This window comes from Vulpes lagopus, chromosome X, assembly GCF_018345385.1.
Source record: "Vulpes lagopus strain Blue_001 chromosome X, ASM1834538v1, whole genome shotgun sequence".
In the NCBI taxonomy this organism is placed as follows: domain Eukaryota; kingdom Metazoa; phylum Chordata; class Mammalia; order Carnivora; family Canidae; genus Vulpes; species Vulpes lagopus.
In genome coordinates, this window is record NC_054848.1 from 17,555,124 (window position 1) to 17,571,181 (window position 16,058).

A 16,058-nucleotide genomic window follows, 5' to 3' on the forward strand; every position below is an offset into this window, starting at 1 on the left:
TGTTAACTAACTGGAATTTAAATAAAAACTTACATGTATGTGTATGTATAATACATATATACATATGTGTATACATGTATTACATGTACACACGCATATATATGTAATATAGTTGCTATAAGTCAAGTGTAGCTCTTGTATTTTATGTGTCAATGAATAGGTGTTATTGATGGGAATCACAAGAAATGGCACTTATGTCAGAAACCAGATCCTTAGCCAGAGGCTAGGAACAGACTGCTTTGGGCATTTCTGAAATGGTGAGTAGCCAGACATTAGAGATCTGGCATCCTGAGAACTCATGGATTCAATTTTGCGGGAGCAGGCCAACATAGCTGACTGATCTTGAACCAAAGCTTACAGTGCAACAGTTCAGCACTCAGCAATCAGTGCTTTGCACATCATACCAAAAACATAACCCTCCTTGCATTGTGTTTATACCCAGAGGCTGAACAAGTTAAAAGAAACTCCAATGGAATGGGACTTACTTGGACTCTTCTCTTGGTGAGTCACTCCAAAGGGTGTGATTGGGATTATTTGGAGAGAACAGCAGCCCTGACAGTTTTTAGAGTGAGACGGATTGGGACAGGGCTTAAAAGTTGCTAAATTCATGGTTAAAGTCAAGTGACTCTCCAGGGTAGGGGACATACAGCAAAGCAGGGAGCATAGAGGGGACCTACTGGGCTGGGTTGGAATAAGTAACACAGATGATCCCCTGACCTATGAGAATACAACTCTACATATTGCTGGCTAAACACATATCCGCAGCACTGAGAAGGCACAGCACACTCACTAGAGGGTGTCTTCGGCCCATGTCAAGCCCAGTATGGCTATTGTTCTGGACTCAATGGCATTCTGGGTAACACTATCTCTTCCCCATGTCCTATCCCAAACAGAAGCTGTGGCTCACCATTGGATCACCCTATACATAAGTGTACATCTGTGCTCCATGCCTTTCCAAGAAGGCTTGGCTCTTTCCCACATTTGGGGACTTTCATCCCAGCAACGTTGACATTCAACCAAAGAAATACTTTCCTAATCAACAAACATTTCCATTTGGTTTGTCCTGGGAAGACCTTAGAAACATTCACTAACTTGGTCCTTATGACCCAAGCTGCACACTAGACTCACCTTCGGGTCTTGTGAAATATACACCTCCCTCAGAGAATTAATTGGTCAGAAGTGGGGTTCAGACAAGCCCAGGTGACCCTAGTGCAGCCCACACTGAGTATCTCAAGTCTAACTACATCCAGCAACTCATTGCTGCCTGACTCCAAGACTACGATAACTAGAATAAAAAGAAGTGATTCCCACCCAAAGCCCAAGGCTAGGCAACACAGTTGTTCAGAAACTGGCTTCAGTTCTTATGTCATAGTATTTGAGAAAAGCTATACAATTGCCTATCAATCAGCCAAGTAGCTGTGATCCTGGTCCTGTCTTGTATTGGACTTGTAAAGTGTTCAAATTTAGAACCCCTTTTGTGTTTTCCTTCCACTTCCTGGACATACATAACAGTATGCTTGAATGAAGATTTATCAAACCCGACTTTTTGGTCTCTGCATATATCCAAAACATGGCAAGGCCTTCCTTAGAAATATTTCTATAGAGATTGGAAAAATGATTTTTTTCTTATTTCTTCCCAACCATTGCATCCAGAGATCTCTTGGTAGTATTTCTTGCAACCGCATGGGAATCTAGAATTATCTCTCAGTAAAAAAGTTTTAAAAGAAAACTACATAGTAAACTGGATTTGGCCTGTGGGACCTAGTTTGCCAACCCTTGGATTGTAACAGTGTCCAAACTTCATAAACAGTTACAGAAATTAATGCTGAACCAGTGAGGTTAAGTGACTGGTAGGTAAGTTGATGCCACTGCCAGAATTCCTGGCCCCTTAGCAGCGTCCTTCTTAATTTACACAGCACATTTCACCTCCATGGAGCTCATCCTATCTGCCACATGGAGAGTCAGCCTGGGGTAATGGGTTAAGAGCCAGTCAGCCCGAATTTGAATCCCAGTTGTCCTGTTGTCTAGTTATGCTACTTTGGAGGAAGTCACATAACCTGTCTGTGCCTCAGGTTTGTCCCCTGTGAAATGGAGCTTATGTATTCTAACTCATTTACTAATCACAAGGTGACATACTTGGCATGGTGCCTGACCCTCAGAAACCCTATTCTAAGCATTTATGATTGTTGCTTCATTGATGCTTTGTGTATCTGAATTTCAGCAAAGAGGTTTGACCAAGTTGCTTACTATACCTTTAGATACTAGCTATAAAACTATGGATCAGATGATGGGTTAGTTAGAAATTCTCAATGTCCAGACCTAAACAATCTAGATTACTGGCTCGAGGTCGGTGGTTCTCAAAGTGTGGTCCCCAAACCAGCAGCAGCAGCCCGTGGGAACTTGTCAGAAATGCAGATTCTCGTGCCCACCCTAGACCCACTGAATCAGAAACTCTGGGGGTGGGACTCAGCAGTCTGAGTTTCAGGAGGCCCTCCACGTGATGCCAAGGCCCTGAGAAACTTTGATGACCGCTGCTGGAGGCCAATCTAAATGGTTTCCACTGCCACAGCCTACGGGATGCTGTCCTTGGTGCTGCCTTGTCCTCGCTCTCCTTGGAATCTCCGTTAAAGTTAGGGATGAGCTTGCTTCTTAAACTGGCAGATCAGACAGGCAAAGCCAGCCCCAAGGGAGAACTGTACCACTCGATGCTAGAATACAGACCTGAAATGATGTCATTCGGCTGGAAGTGCCAGCTAGACTTCACAAAGCTGTTTTGATTTTTAACAGAGATAGCTTTATTTTCACCTAACCCAAGTTTCTAACTCAACTTTCTTGGCATTTTAACTCCTAACTTGGGTGAAGCTGTCAGTGGTGATGCGGGTAATCCAGACACTGTGCTCCTAGTTAGCAGCGTGGCCAGGGCTGCAAGATTGACTCCGAGTGCGAGAGCAAAGCCCTGACTACCACCTCTTGGTGTTTCATAATTTGATCATGGGAAGGGGTGCCACCCAGGAGGGAAAATGGAGTCTGGAGTCAATTGTGAAAGATTGGTAGTGAGATGGTTAGGAGGTTCAGGGGAGGCATACTGGCGTTCGCCATCTGTGCTGCTCTCCAAACACCGTCTCAGCTATTTTGTCTTATCTGAGCCACCAGCTCTTCTACTCATGTACAGGGAGTCCCTGCCAGCCAGGGGCTCTGAAACCAGCTGGGTTGGTGGTGTGGCCCGTTCCTGGCAGTGGAAGCAGGTCTATAATTGGCCCATAATTGAATTGGATTTGGCTCAGACTCCCAGGCTCTCTCTCCCCTGACAGATAACCAGCAGTAAACTTCATATATGATTCTACAGGGAATCCAGGATGCCATTTCTTGGCTGTTGGTGACAGTGGAGAGCTTTCCAGGAGAGTGTACCTTTAGGGAGATGATTTTGGGGGTTTCTTAAAGTGAAGTCTTCCCCGGGGGCATTTGTTTGCCACCTAGTCTTTCTGAAATGAAGATATTTCAACCTGATTTTCAAATCTGGGATCCTGTGTGTGTGTGTGTGTGTGTGTGTGTGTGTGTATTGTATGTTTATACATATATAAAGGATACAATATGGGGCACCTGGCTGGCTCAGTCAATAGATCATGCAGCTCTTGATCTCAGGGTCATAAGTTCAAGCCCCACGTTGACTGTGCAGCCTACTTTTAAAAATTAAATAAATAAAAATGATACAATATGATTTTTTAAGGTTAGGCAGCAAGAAAACCGTAAATAGAAATAAAAGTTCGTATTTTGTCACCCTCTCTAATTTTTCCCACTCGTTTTCCAAGCATGAGAGACTCCTAACTCTGGGAAACGAACAAAGGGTAGTGGAAGGGGAGGCAGGCAGGGGGATGGGGTGACTGGGTGACGGGCACTGAGGGGGGCACTTGACAGGATGAGAGCACTGAGTGCTATACTATATGTTGGCAAATCGAACTTCAATTAAAAATATATATATAAATATATATATAAAAGACAACTGGAGGGGATGGGGTGGGGCTGGGGGGAGGTAAAGCTGGTTATCTGTATGATGTGGGACATTAATAGCTGCAAAACACGCCTTTTTAAAATAAACCAACAACCTTAAATTGGAAAAAAAAAAAAGTTCAGAGAGTACATTTCCTTTGGGCTATATCTATTCATAGAAGTGGATAGATTAATCCTAGGTGTCTTTTCAATGAGAAAAGTCCTCCTGGGTATAAGCAGAGCAAGCCATTACCTGTTCAGTTCTGGCCCATGGCACGGGTTGTAACTAACCCTTCTTTGGCACCTGCTGTAGACTGTGCGGCGATCCTACTTCTCTAATTTAAAGAGATTGCACCCGTTTGTTTGTTTTTTCCAGATGCTCTTAACTAGGCTTAATTAATAGTCTTAAAATGAACTTTCTCTGGAAGGAGATGACACATCCCACAATCTTCTCCCCTGTGTGAAGTTGGAAGTCACATAAGAAGGAACTGCAAATTCATTGCCCTTCCTGTCTCATGGAACTGCTGTGAGCCTCAAAAGCGAACATAGAAGTACTTTGGAAGTCTTAAAATCAAGTACAAGGGCTTGTTAATGTTATTGCTGCTATTAGTCTCTCGTTAAAAGATGTGATTTCGGTAAAACTTAAAACTCCAAATAAGCCTCTATTTCCTCATCGCCTGGCTCGTGGTGCCCTCTTAAGTGGCTTATTCACAGTGGCCAAGCTGCCATGTTGTTGGGCACATGTGTTTATTAATGCCTGCCTACCTGTTTCACTCTTATTACAAAGTGGACATTACTTAATGATCAAGTTAAGCAACATCAGAAAGAGGCAGAAAACACTCCTAGGAAGTAATAACAGGTATAAATTGGATGTGAATGGGCATGAGCCAGGAGAAGACGTCATAGAGAAGACACCTAGGGCACTTTCTGGATCTTTATATTGATATGGATCTTGTTTTCATTTCTAGACCAGACTCCGATAAAACATAGTCTGTGCACCAAAGGTTACTAAAAAGATGAGATACCTCTTTTTGGCCATCAAGCCCATTCGAAATGCTCAGTAAAATGGTGTCTCAAATGCATTGTTTCACTTTTCCTTGATAACAGAAGGCAGCTTGGCCTCCCAAATATTTCTTAAACTGATTTTCTTCAGGGAAAAGTCTGAAATTACAAACCAGGTATATTTGCTGCTTTAAAATGGTAGGAGGAGGAGTGGAAATCCCTTGAAGCTTCCAAAACAAAATGAAAGCACTTGAGTGAAATGTTTGTAATTTTACTGTGGAGACAAGGGCTTTGGAAACTGGAGCTGCTGCGGGTTTGGAAAAGTGGGACTGCAGTGCCTCCTCCTGGAGAAGGAGCTCACACGCAGCTTAGGAATCCTCTCACAAACTGGCTCAGGCTTGGATGACGCAAGGTAGGTGGTGGCGGAGAAAGAGAGCTTCTCGGAGGCTTGCAGGTGATTCGGTGAGCTCCTGTTAGTCACAGACAATTAGTAGAGTTTCATTTTCAGTGAGCTCTTTTATATTCCCTGGGAAAATCTGCAGAGCTACTCTTTAGAGAGCATTTCATTTAAAAACCAACCAACCAATCGCTGCCCTTGGTAGAAGAGGGTAGAAGACAGAGGGTGTAGGCAAGAAGTGGGGACTATGAAGGGAATGAACACTCTCTGGATGCTGGTTCATGCCAGATGCCCCATCGGAGTCAACTCCATGTCTTTATGGCTCCATCTCAAGATTGGTATCCTCACTCCTACTTAGATGTGTGGCTCAGAGTGCCCAGCAACTTGCACAAGGTCACAGAGTTACTACATGATACAGCTGGACGTGGAGTGCAGCTGTGCCCACTCTAGCACATCCACTGCCTAATGCCTTCGATTAGGTTCCTTCCCCTGGTAACATGCTGTCATCAGTAATAATAGCTACCACTGGGCTCAGGACTTTATGCGCACTGTGGCATTTGGTGTTTCTCAATCTCATCATTACTGACATTTCTTGTGGGGGGCTGTCCTGCACATTGTGGGATAGTCAGTGGCACCCCTGGCTTCAACCTACTAGGTGCCAGTGGTATCTGCCCTGAGGGGTGACAACTAAAAATTTCTCCAGACATTGCAATATGTCCCTTAGGGTCAGGAGCAAAATCACCCCTGTGAGGTAGGGATTTTTTCCTTATTTTTCAGACAAAGACACAGAGCGATTATGCCAAATCACAGACCAAGGGAATAGCAAAGCCGGGGCCTGAACCTATACCCAAGTTCCCTCTAAAGTGTTTGCTCATCAACCTTCTTTTCGAATATTTGTTTTCTAACATCCTCTCTAGAATCTTCGTCGCCTATATTCAAAGGCTGTGTCTTGTTGCGTCATTCCTGCTGCACCCTTTACAAGCTAATGCCCCCGCTCACGTCCTCCCCTGGCCGGACCGTGAGCTCCCGCAGGGGCACCGTCCTCGGCGCCTACTCTAACACTGCAGGGCCTGGCAGATGTTCACTTACTAAATGAGTCTTTCCCATACTTTACTCATTCCCATTGAAATCCGGTTCGAGCTGTTAACTTGCATTATGAAGAAAAAGGTTAATTCAGCTAAAGTAAATTCCAAGTAACTCATGTACAAAATGATTAAAAGATGAAAAGCAATTGAGTCTGAATAAACGGATGTTTGAGCACTCAGAATTTAATAAACCTGTTTGGTAAGTTCTCAGGAATGAATCATTGCCTCTGCAACTAAAGGGCAGCCGTGATTCCTATCATCTGTGTCCAAAATGGGGGGGGGGGGGGCGAGGCGAGAGCTAGGCAGTGCAATAGCCTCCGAGTTGTTAAGGATTAGGCTGTGCCTGCTGCGTGTCAGGGCAGGTTTTCTGCGGTGGGAGGAAGAGCCACCGGTGACTTGGGGGCAGTGGGACTCGCTTGCGCTCTGCTGCTTTTCCAGCAGTCAGGACGAATTGCTCTGAGCAGTCTTTCTGCCACCTGCCTGGACCAAAGCGACTCCAATCTGTGGACTGCTTGATAGAAATTTCCCTCAGTGAGGAGCCAATTGACCGGCCCCGCCTGGGATTAAAGCAGCCACCACCTGGCCGGCTGCATAAAGCCCTAAAGCAGAGGCTGTGGAGCCGCGGCCTCCCAGGCAGGGAGCGGTGGCCCCGGAGCACAAGCGAGTCTTGACTTGCTCCTCGTGATTCCTTCCCCTTCTCAAATGCCACAACGTGCGGAGGGAGTTAAAACGAGCAGTGTTGTCACGACGCAGCCAAGCCTGATTAGACAGCCTGGAATTCACTTCCCCGGTTTTCTGTGTGGGCTGCACGCAGCGGGAGAGGGAACAAGAGAAAAGCCTTCACGGGTAGGAGCCGGCTGCCTCGTGATGACACAGCGACGCCTGCCAAGCCCTCGCTCGCCCCCGGAGCGCAGGCGGCCTCCACCGAGGCCTGGCATTCCTCTGCTGCCGTTTGTCAGCAGCGAGCCGGGCCCCCGTGGTCCCCAGCACTGCCACTGTCGCTGCTGTCCCATCCCTTTCTCCGTTCCTTCCTTCCCTTCCTTCCTCTGCCTTTCTCTCAATCCTCCTCTCTTTCACACTCTCTGATATTTATGGACATCAACCCTTCCTCTTCTTCAAGACCTTTAAAAAAAGCAAATTACTTGTGCTTCCATGCAGCGTTCTGTGCATTCAACTGAAGCCAGGCAGACACCGATTCATATCCGAGTCGACAACGCTGATACCCTCCACATTTGGCACATGCTCCTTGCTTAATGAGTGCTTGTTGAATGAATTAATGAATGAATGAGTTCATGCACGAATGAATGAATGAGCAAACGAACGAATGAATAAACCAATGAGTCAGAGTTAGAGGATCACCTCTTTGTGAAGAGCTTAGCCTTTGCTTGTTTTACTCTGACCTGACACAGTGAAATATTTGCAAACCCTGGAAGATTCAACTAAGAGAAGTTGTTCAGAGAGTGCAGTGGGTGACAGTGATTAAAAGGAGAGGCTGTGGAGTATGACAGACGACAATCTGCATCTCCTCTCTGTGGCCTGCAAGCGGGGTACCCCTGGTCAAGTTCGTAAAGTCTCCTGGCCTTCTTTTCCTTAAGTGTCTGAGCAGCATCGTGTATACTCCAGGTAGTCAGCACAAGCAGTGAATGAACTAACGTAGGCGAAGCACGAGCCGTGGCGTCGGGCATCCCCTGAGCACACACTCCGTGGTCACGCCAATGAGGGCAACGAAAAGGATGACGTTGACGTTGGTGCCGGTGATTACAAATGCTTAGCATTCAGATTTTAAAGACTTGATGAGCCGCTAAGATGACCTACTGCTTTCTGATACATTTAAGATGAAAAAAGAACCTATAAAAAATAGTTGTGTTTAAGGCCTAATACTATTACTGGGGAATATTCTATGTATACCATCTACCATAAATATATTTCGTTTACCAGCTGACAAAAGAATCCTATTCAAGAGGGTTTTATTTTTATTCCTAAGTCTCTGTGACTATAAAGAGATAATAAATACTGGGCAATTATTTATTATTCTTTTTATTAATGTTTTAATTTCTGTAAAATACAATACACTGATTGTTTGGAAAGGCAAACAAGTCAGTCCCGACATAAACCTTCAAACTGGGAAAATCAGGATTACTTACTCTCAGCACTACTAACATTTGGGACTAGATAATTCTTTGCTTGGGGCTGGCAGGGAGGAGCCTGTCCTGGGCACTGGGGGACATTTACTAGTATCTCTGGCGTCTGTGCACTAGATGACGGTAGCAGCCCATACCTCCTCCCAGGTGTGATAACTCAAGCTGTCTGCAGACACTGGCACCCCGTACCAATCCCCACACTTCTGAGATGGCGTACTGAGTTCCAGTGTGTTGCAAGCATGGCAAGTGCTGCCAGTCAGAAGTGTCCTTTAGCCCATGGAAATCTATGTGCCCATGTCCAGGGTTCTACAGTTGGGTCCTCAGTCACCTCCACCTTCCACCAAGCTGACTGGAGCAGATGTGCTTCTCTGGTCTCAGGTCTACCCCCTGAATGCTCTCTCACTGATTCCAGCTCTCCCCCACTAGTTCACACACTAGGCCCTCCAGATCTCTGTTTTAAGAGAAACCATCCAGATAGCTTCTGTGTATTTGCTGTGGAGAGGCTCTTAAAGCAACTGCCACAATCAACTCAAAGGCTTCTTATGTTCACCCACAAGAGCACTTGGCACCCACACAGTTTGTAACCAGGGCCTAGAATAATAGCTTTGATGGTCAGGAAAACAAATGAATAAAACCTTGATGGAGTTCAGAACTGCGGCAGAACTCATCTTTATCCTAACCAAGTGGAGAACCAAAAAAAAAAAAAAGAGCATCACAAATCAAAGGAAAAATGGCTTCACTAGAGAGTGAAACATCTCAGGATAAAGCCATTTCCTTCAAAAAAAAAAGTGAAGAGAGCTTCTGTAATTGAGTCAAAGTGGGGAACATTTTTAAATTGAAGACAGAAATTTCCAGCAAATCAAAGAAGATATTTAGAGAAGTTTTTTTTTTCTTTTTTTTAAATTTAGTTCTGTGTAGCAACCATAAATCAGTCCTTTGTCTTCTGGAAAAGGGAAAAGGTTATGAAATCATGATAAGCCAAGCACTATGAGAAATAAATCATCTTAACTCTGAAGGCCACAAAGCAACATAAAAAATATTCTTCTGAGAAAATGTAGTGTGGAAAAAGCAAGATATGAAATCATACGCGTGCTGTGAATGACGCTATGTAAAGAAAAAGTAAAAGGAGAACCAGTTCCCATCTTTGCATAATTACCCTGCCCTGGGTGCCATGCCCACCTACACTTTCTTAAATCTCTCCATCTCCCTGATCCTTCACAGCTACCCTATGAGGAAGACACCGCTTTCTGCTTTTTATGAAATGAGGGGATAGAGACCCTGAGCTCTAAATTGCAAAGGTAGAAGGTAATGAGACCAAACCTTCCATGCCCTGATAACCCCAAATCCCATATCAGCAACTTTGTCGTATTGTATCTTATATGTAAACGTAGAGGAAATACTGGAGGGGCAGCTATCAAAATGAGTATAATGCTAAAATGGTGATCTTATGGGTGATTATTTTCTATTTCCCACCTTCTGTTTTGTTATAGTATATACGAATTGATTTTTAAGGCATATTACATCTTACTTTTTGAAAGGAAAGATATTTCCATTTACACATCAATTTAATCATCTGCCGCATATGTAGGTATCAATTAAGTTTAAAATAATAAAGGGCATGGTTTCCAAAAATAGAGCTGCTAATATTGATTTGATTGGTTGGTTACTGATTTGAGACCTTTCTTCTTTAATGTAGGTGTCTAGAACCGTAAATTTCCCTCTAAGCACTGCTTTCACCACATCCCACAAGTTTGGTATATTGTCTTTTTGGTTTTGTTTGTCTCAAAGTATTTTCTGATTTCCCTCGTGATTTCTTCTTTCATTCATTGGTTTATTCAGGAGTGTGGTATTTAAGTTTCACAACTTGGGGATTTCCCAAACTTTCTTCTATAACTGATTTCTACTTTCATTCTACTGTGGTCCAAGAACATACTTTGCATGATTTCAGTCCATTGAAACTTATTGGGACTTGCTTTATGGCCTAACCTGTGGCTTGTCCTGACAATATGCCATGTACACTTGAGAAGAATGTGTTTTCTTCTGTTGTTGGGTGGAATGTTTTATAAATGTCTCTTAGGTATAGTTGGTTGATAGTATTATTCAAGTCTTCTATTTCTGCTGTAGATTGAATGTTTGTATCCATGCAAATTCATATGGTGAAATGTAATCCCAATGTGACGGCATTTGGAGGTGGGGCCTTTGCGAGGTGACTAGGTCATGAGAGGGGAGCCCTGTTGAATGGGATTCATGCCCTTATAAAGGAGACCCCAGAGAGCTCCCTTATCCCTTCCACTATGTGAGGATCCAGTTAGATAATGGCCATCTATAAGGAAGCAGACTCCTAACTCTGGGAAATGAACTAGGGGTGGTGGAAGGGGAGGTGGGCGGGGGGTGGGGGTGCCTGGGTGGCAGGCACTGAGGTGGGCACTTGACGGGATGAGAAAATATTCTGTATTTTGGCAAATTGAACGCCAATAAAAAATAAATTTATTATTAAAAAAAATAAACCAGGAAGCAGGGCCTCATCAGACCCCAAATCTGTCGGCATCTCTATCTTAGACTTCTCAGTTTCCTGAGCTGTGAAAAAATAAATTTCTATTATTTATAAGCCCCCCAGTCCAAGGTATACTGCTATATAGCATCCCCAAAAGACTAAGTTTCCTTGTTGATCTTCTGTCTACTTCTGTCCACTGTTGAAAGTGGGGTATTAAATTATCCTGTTCTTATTGTTGAACTCTTTCTTCCTTTAATTTTGTAAGTCTCTGAATCATGTATTTCAGGGGTCTGTTGTTAGGTACTAAATGCACTTTTCATCAGATGTCTGGGTACATCAATTTGCCCTCCTGCCAACACTCAAAATTAGCCCTTGAATCAGCAGGAACAATGGTGATGCATAGTAGTTAACATTTAAGAGTAATGAACACCTTATGTTCTCTTCTAGCAGAAATGACATCTCTCTGGATGAATGGTTGGTAAATATGTCTTATCTGGACCTAGATGGTCTTTGAAAAATAAATCCAAATAACTCTTGATAAGTAAATTATTTTCTTCTGGTTTTACATGTTTTTCTCCCTTTGAAGACTGTGAACCAAAGGTGACATCTTCTCCAAATTTTTGGTTTCCCAGAGGAATAATGAAGTTAAAATCAGTGAATTCAAGTCAAATTTCTGAGACCTTGACTGATTAAGCAATTCCAAGGTCTCAAATCAGTAACCAACCAATCAAATCAATATTAGCAGCTCTATTTTTGGAAACCATGCCCTTTATTATTTTAAACTTAATTGATACCTACATATGCGGCTTTCAGACCGCATATTTCAATGTTACTTTCAGACCTGGCAAGAAAAGCTAGTCTTGCTTTTAAATAGTAATCCCCATTAGAATACAAGGACTTGGGGAGTCTAGCAAGAACACATTTTTAGGGACCACCAAACTTGCTATGGTCACAGCACCAGTAACATTCTACAGACATGCCTTATATGCTCATGACATATCAGGTGCCCCCCCACCAGCCTTTAAGCTATATCCTGAAAAAAAAAAAAGAAGCTATATCCTAGCATCATAAAGAAGGTATAAACAAGGAAACCAATACATCACTTTGGTAAATATTGTGATGGCGTAAACAGAAGATGCTAGGGGTGGGGCAGAGTGCTGGAAGAAGGCATACCTCCTCTATCAGGGCATTATGATGGTTCTTGTCAAATTCACAAACTCCAGAAGCAAGGCTGGTTGGCTGATGTGGGGTATGGGATAGAGGCCAGCTCGAGATCATGGGGCTGTGTATGACCACACAAGCATTGCGGATCATTTGAACTCACTCTCCATGCCCTACCACAGTGTTTCTCAGAGAATGGTCCAATACCCACTGGTTGACCTCAAAAGTCTTCCTAATGCAAAAATGCGAGTGCTTTCTTCAGTTCTTAATGGCAGATGGGGATTAAGTCCATGCATAGCCAAAAGCTATTAAGTGAATTATTAGGAATCATTAAATTTCGTATCTTTCTGAAGCCCTGATTTAGTATGTAACCATGAAGTCTGGCTGCCACACAACATGTGGCCATACTGTAATGTCCAACACAGAGAGGAAGAATTCCTGCAGCTTCAGAACAACAGTTTCTCTCTAGTGCTTCATGGGTCCCAGGACTTTAAATTGCTGCTGTTTGTGCTCATTAACATAATTGTAGATTTATTCTTAGGGTTTGCCTTTGTTAACCATTTTTCTTGTGATTGCTGTATTGCTACCACTTTGATACTTATTTTGTTCCTCCCCAATGCTTTGTTAACACTGAGTTCTTTATAAAAAAAAAAAAAACACTGAGTTTTTTTTACCACTGGAAGAAGAGAAGAGATGGTGTGGGCTGGTTGAACGATCTTGTTTTGCTCCGCTCCAGAAGTTTAAGGATGTTGCCCTAGAGGAACTGTTTGATCTCACTAGGCTTGTCTATTAATGATGTTCTGGACATTCCATATGTCCAGAGGCTAATTCTGGGCCTCTATTAAACCATCCATTCCCACTACCTCCTTCAAACTGTCCCTGACACAAAATCATCACAAGTTACCCCTCTCATAAATCATAACATCAGTTATCTTTCCTGCCTACTTAGAGGATCATAAACAGTCATTGGATATCTTGAATCACTGAGCTGCTGTCTAATTCTTGAGTTGCCTTTTGAAGTATTTTATCTTTCCACCAAGATCAAAGTATCCCTAGAGTGGAGACCAAGTTTGACATCTATATATCTTAGCACATAATGAAGAAAATGCCACGGTACAGAGCTAGAGGCTCTTTACTGGGCACCTGTGGTCTGATCTGAGGATAGAGAGGGAACAGAAAAGGACACCCAGCTTGCTGGACACCAGCCCTGAGCAGTCCTTTGGGTTCTCCAGATCCCTATCTATGAAGTCTGAGGTGGAATCTGCTATAGCTATAAAGAAACAAGCCAATGGTAGCTTCTGACTGTAGACATAGGAGATTCCTGATCAAGCAGCAAAGACAAAGAGGTAGCCCAGAAGGAGGAAATCAGGCCAACCAGTAAGAGGCTAAATGATGGCTGGTCCAGGATATTTATGCCTTATGAGTCCACTGAATGAATCAATGTTAAAAAAGGCTCTCCCTCTGTGACCACAAACCATGACCATGGAAGTCTCAAAATCTGACATAATTGTGGGAGAAGAATTAGTACATCAAAAGCAAACCAGCCTACTACCTCTGCTACAAGAAATAAAGGTCATTCCTTGGCTTAAAACAATGACTGTACTCATTTGGAATTCAGATCAATTACCGTGACAACGTTAGGTTTTCACATTCCTGTAAGAATAAGGAAAAATAGGCCTCTCTGAGTGGTTTTGCATTATTAGAATTTGTTCAGGGAAAAAGAATCATTATAGTCTTCTCTGAGAAAATGAAGTAAGAAAAATCTTGTCCTGGCTATCGGGTAACTTTTCGGTATTTTATTGAGTTGATATTGTTCCCCATTGCTGTAACCATAGATCCAAGGCTGCACACTCACTGCCAGATAACACTTCAAGATCCTCTCTGAGCTCATTTTAAAACAGCATTCCTCTGAATCTTCAAAACCAAGTTCTGCTGAAACCGTAACCAGGGTTAAATTTAGGTCGACATGGATTTCATAAGAGCAAAGTCCTTTAAAGTTTACATTAAAGATTCATGTGTCTAACTGGCCTTGGTTGGGTGATGATAATAAATATTACACAACGTTTAGTTCCCTTCCCCGGGGTTTCTCACAAGAAAGTTCTGCAGCTTCATCCCAAGCATATTGCAGTATTTCATCTCAGCTTGGCTATATAAGCAGGGCAGAGTGTAATGATGCTCATCATCAACTTGTTTCATTCTGTCATAAATAATAAGTGTTTGTCACCGCACCTCAGGTCAGTTCCTGCTTGCGTCACTTGGGCCCTGGCCAGGTTCCTGGGATTCTTTCTAGAGTCATAGAATCCACTGTATTTTATTCTTACTCCTTTGTTCTTTTATGTAACTGTGCTGAAAACACTAGATACTGTGTTGTGTTATTTTAACTCAAAACAGCTCCTCTTTCTCTGTACCATAAAGAAATCTCTTCCGTAGAGCTAACTTGGAAATGTTCTAGTAAGCCGGCATAAGCGTGACACAAGTAACATTGCCATTACACTTGGGATTATCTCAGAGAATGTTCTATTCTTCGTTATGTCTACAGGAGAAGGCTCGGCAGGGCTCCAGTGCTGTGCTTGCCTTGACCTACATGGCCAGAGGTCGCCTTGACCTACATGGCCAGAGGTCACCCTGACACCCATAGGGAGCGTGTGATACCTCTGTAAGGTACGGTGGGAGGAAGGGGTGAAGTAGAATAACACGTAAGTGACAGCACTAACTTTGAAGTCACATGCCCTCTTGAGGATGCATGACAGACAGGGAAAACCAGTCTTTCTGTAAGATTCATCTCAAGAATGGGAGCAATAAGTGGGTATCAGAAGCGATGGATGTGATGCTCTTCATACAGTATCTGGCACATGGTATATGATTAACACACGTCTCTACTGCTCAGCACATAGGGGATACTCAGCAAATATTGAAGAAATGAGTGAGTTGATGAACAAACGAATGAATGGGCAGTCAGCCAGATAAAGACCTGTTTTGTGTTACCAATGTAGATTCCTGTCTTCTGAACTTAAACTTCTGCTTAAGAAACGGAATAAACTGTGCATGGTGGGATTCAGTAATGTTGGATAAAGTAGATGTGCTCTCAGGTTCCCAGGAGAGAGCTGGAAAGAGAGGACAGGCCGATTCCACACGCCCCCTGCTGGCAAAATTCGCAAACCAGTCCGCACCTGTCAGGTCTGCAGACGCGGGGCAGGGCTGAGCCCTCACCAGAGGGTCATGATTGAACAGATCCATTAACAATAAAAATAAGGTCACAGGCCCTGCCTCCACTGCCTCCTTGGGAGGGTGGCAGGTACAGTTTTGAGCCTGCTCTTCCCTCATGCACATTCTGAGTCATCACTGGGGCCCCTTGGTCTGCTCTGCACACATCTGGGTTATTCCTGTCAAGGCCTGAACTGATCCCTACCCTCTTTACACTTCCAGACCTCCTCAACACCTTGCTCCCATGAGCCTCTCCTCAAGACTAAGTTCATCACTCTTCGTGGCATCTGGGTGGGGAAACTGAGGCGTGGAATGAGGGACCCCAAGATGAAAAGCTCCCCAGGGCCCACTCCCAACCCTGCCCTCCCCCAGCAAAGAAGGTGACCAGAAAGGGGTTGGCAGACAAACATCCTCTATGGCTCTCCAGCTGGTTATGAAATATGACAGGCCCCGAAGCTTGGCTTTACCAGAAAATCTTTGCATCAGAAAAACTGGTCTAAACTGAAGGCCCTGGAGCTTAATGAATGCTTCTGGAATTCCAGACTCCCTCTGGGGAAGGCTTCCGTAACCCATTTTATAGCAGTCTT

At 43.6% G+C, this 16,058-nt stretch overlaps 1 protein-coding gene across 2 annotated transcripts in view; it reads right to left on the bottom strand.

Annotated features, from left to right (window-relative positions):
- SMPX (small muscle protein X-linked) overlaps positions 1–16,058 on the bottom strand; it is a 54,416-nt gene that overhangs the window by 16,020 nt on the left and 22,338 nt on the right. The gene's annotated exons all lie outside the window — the stretch shown is intronic.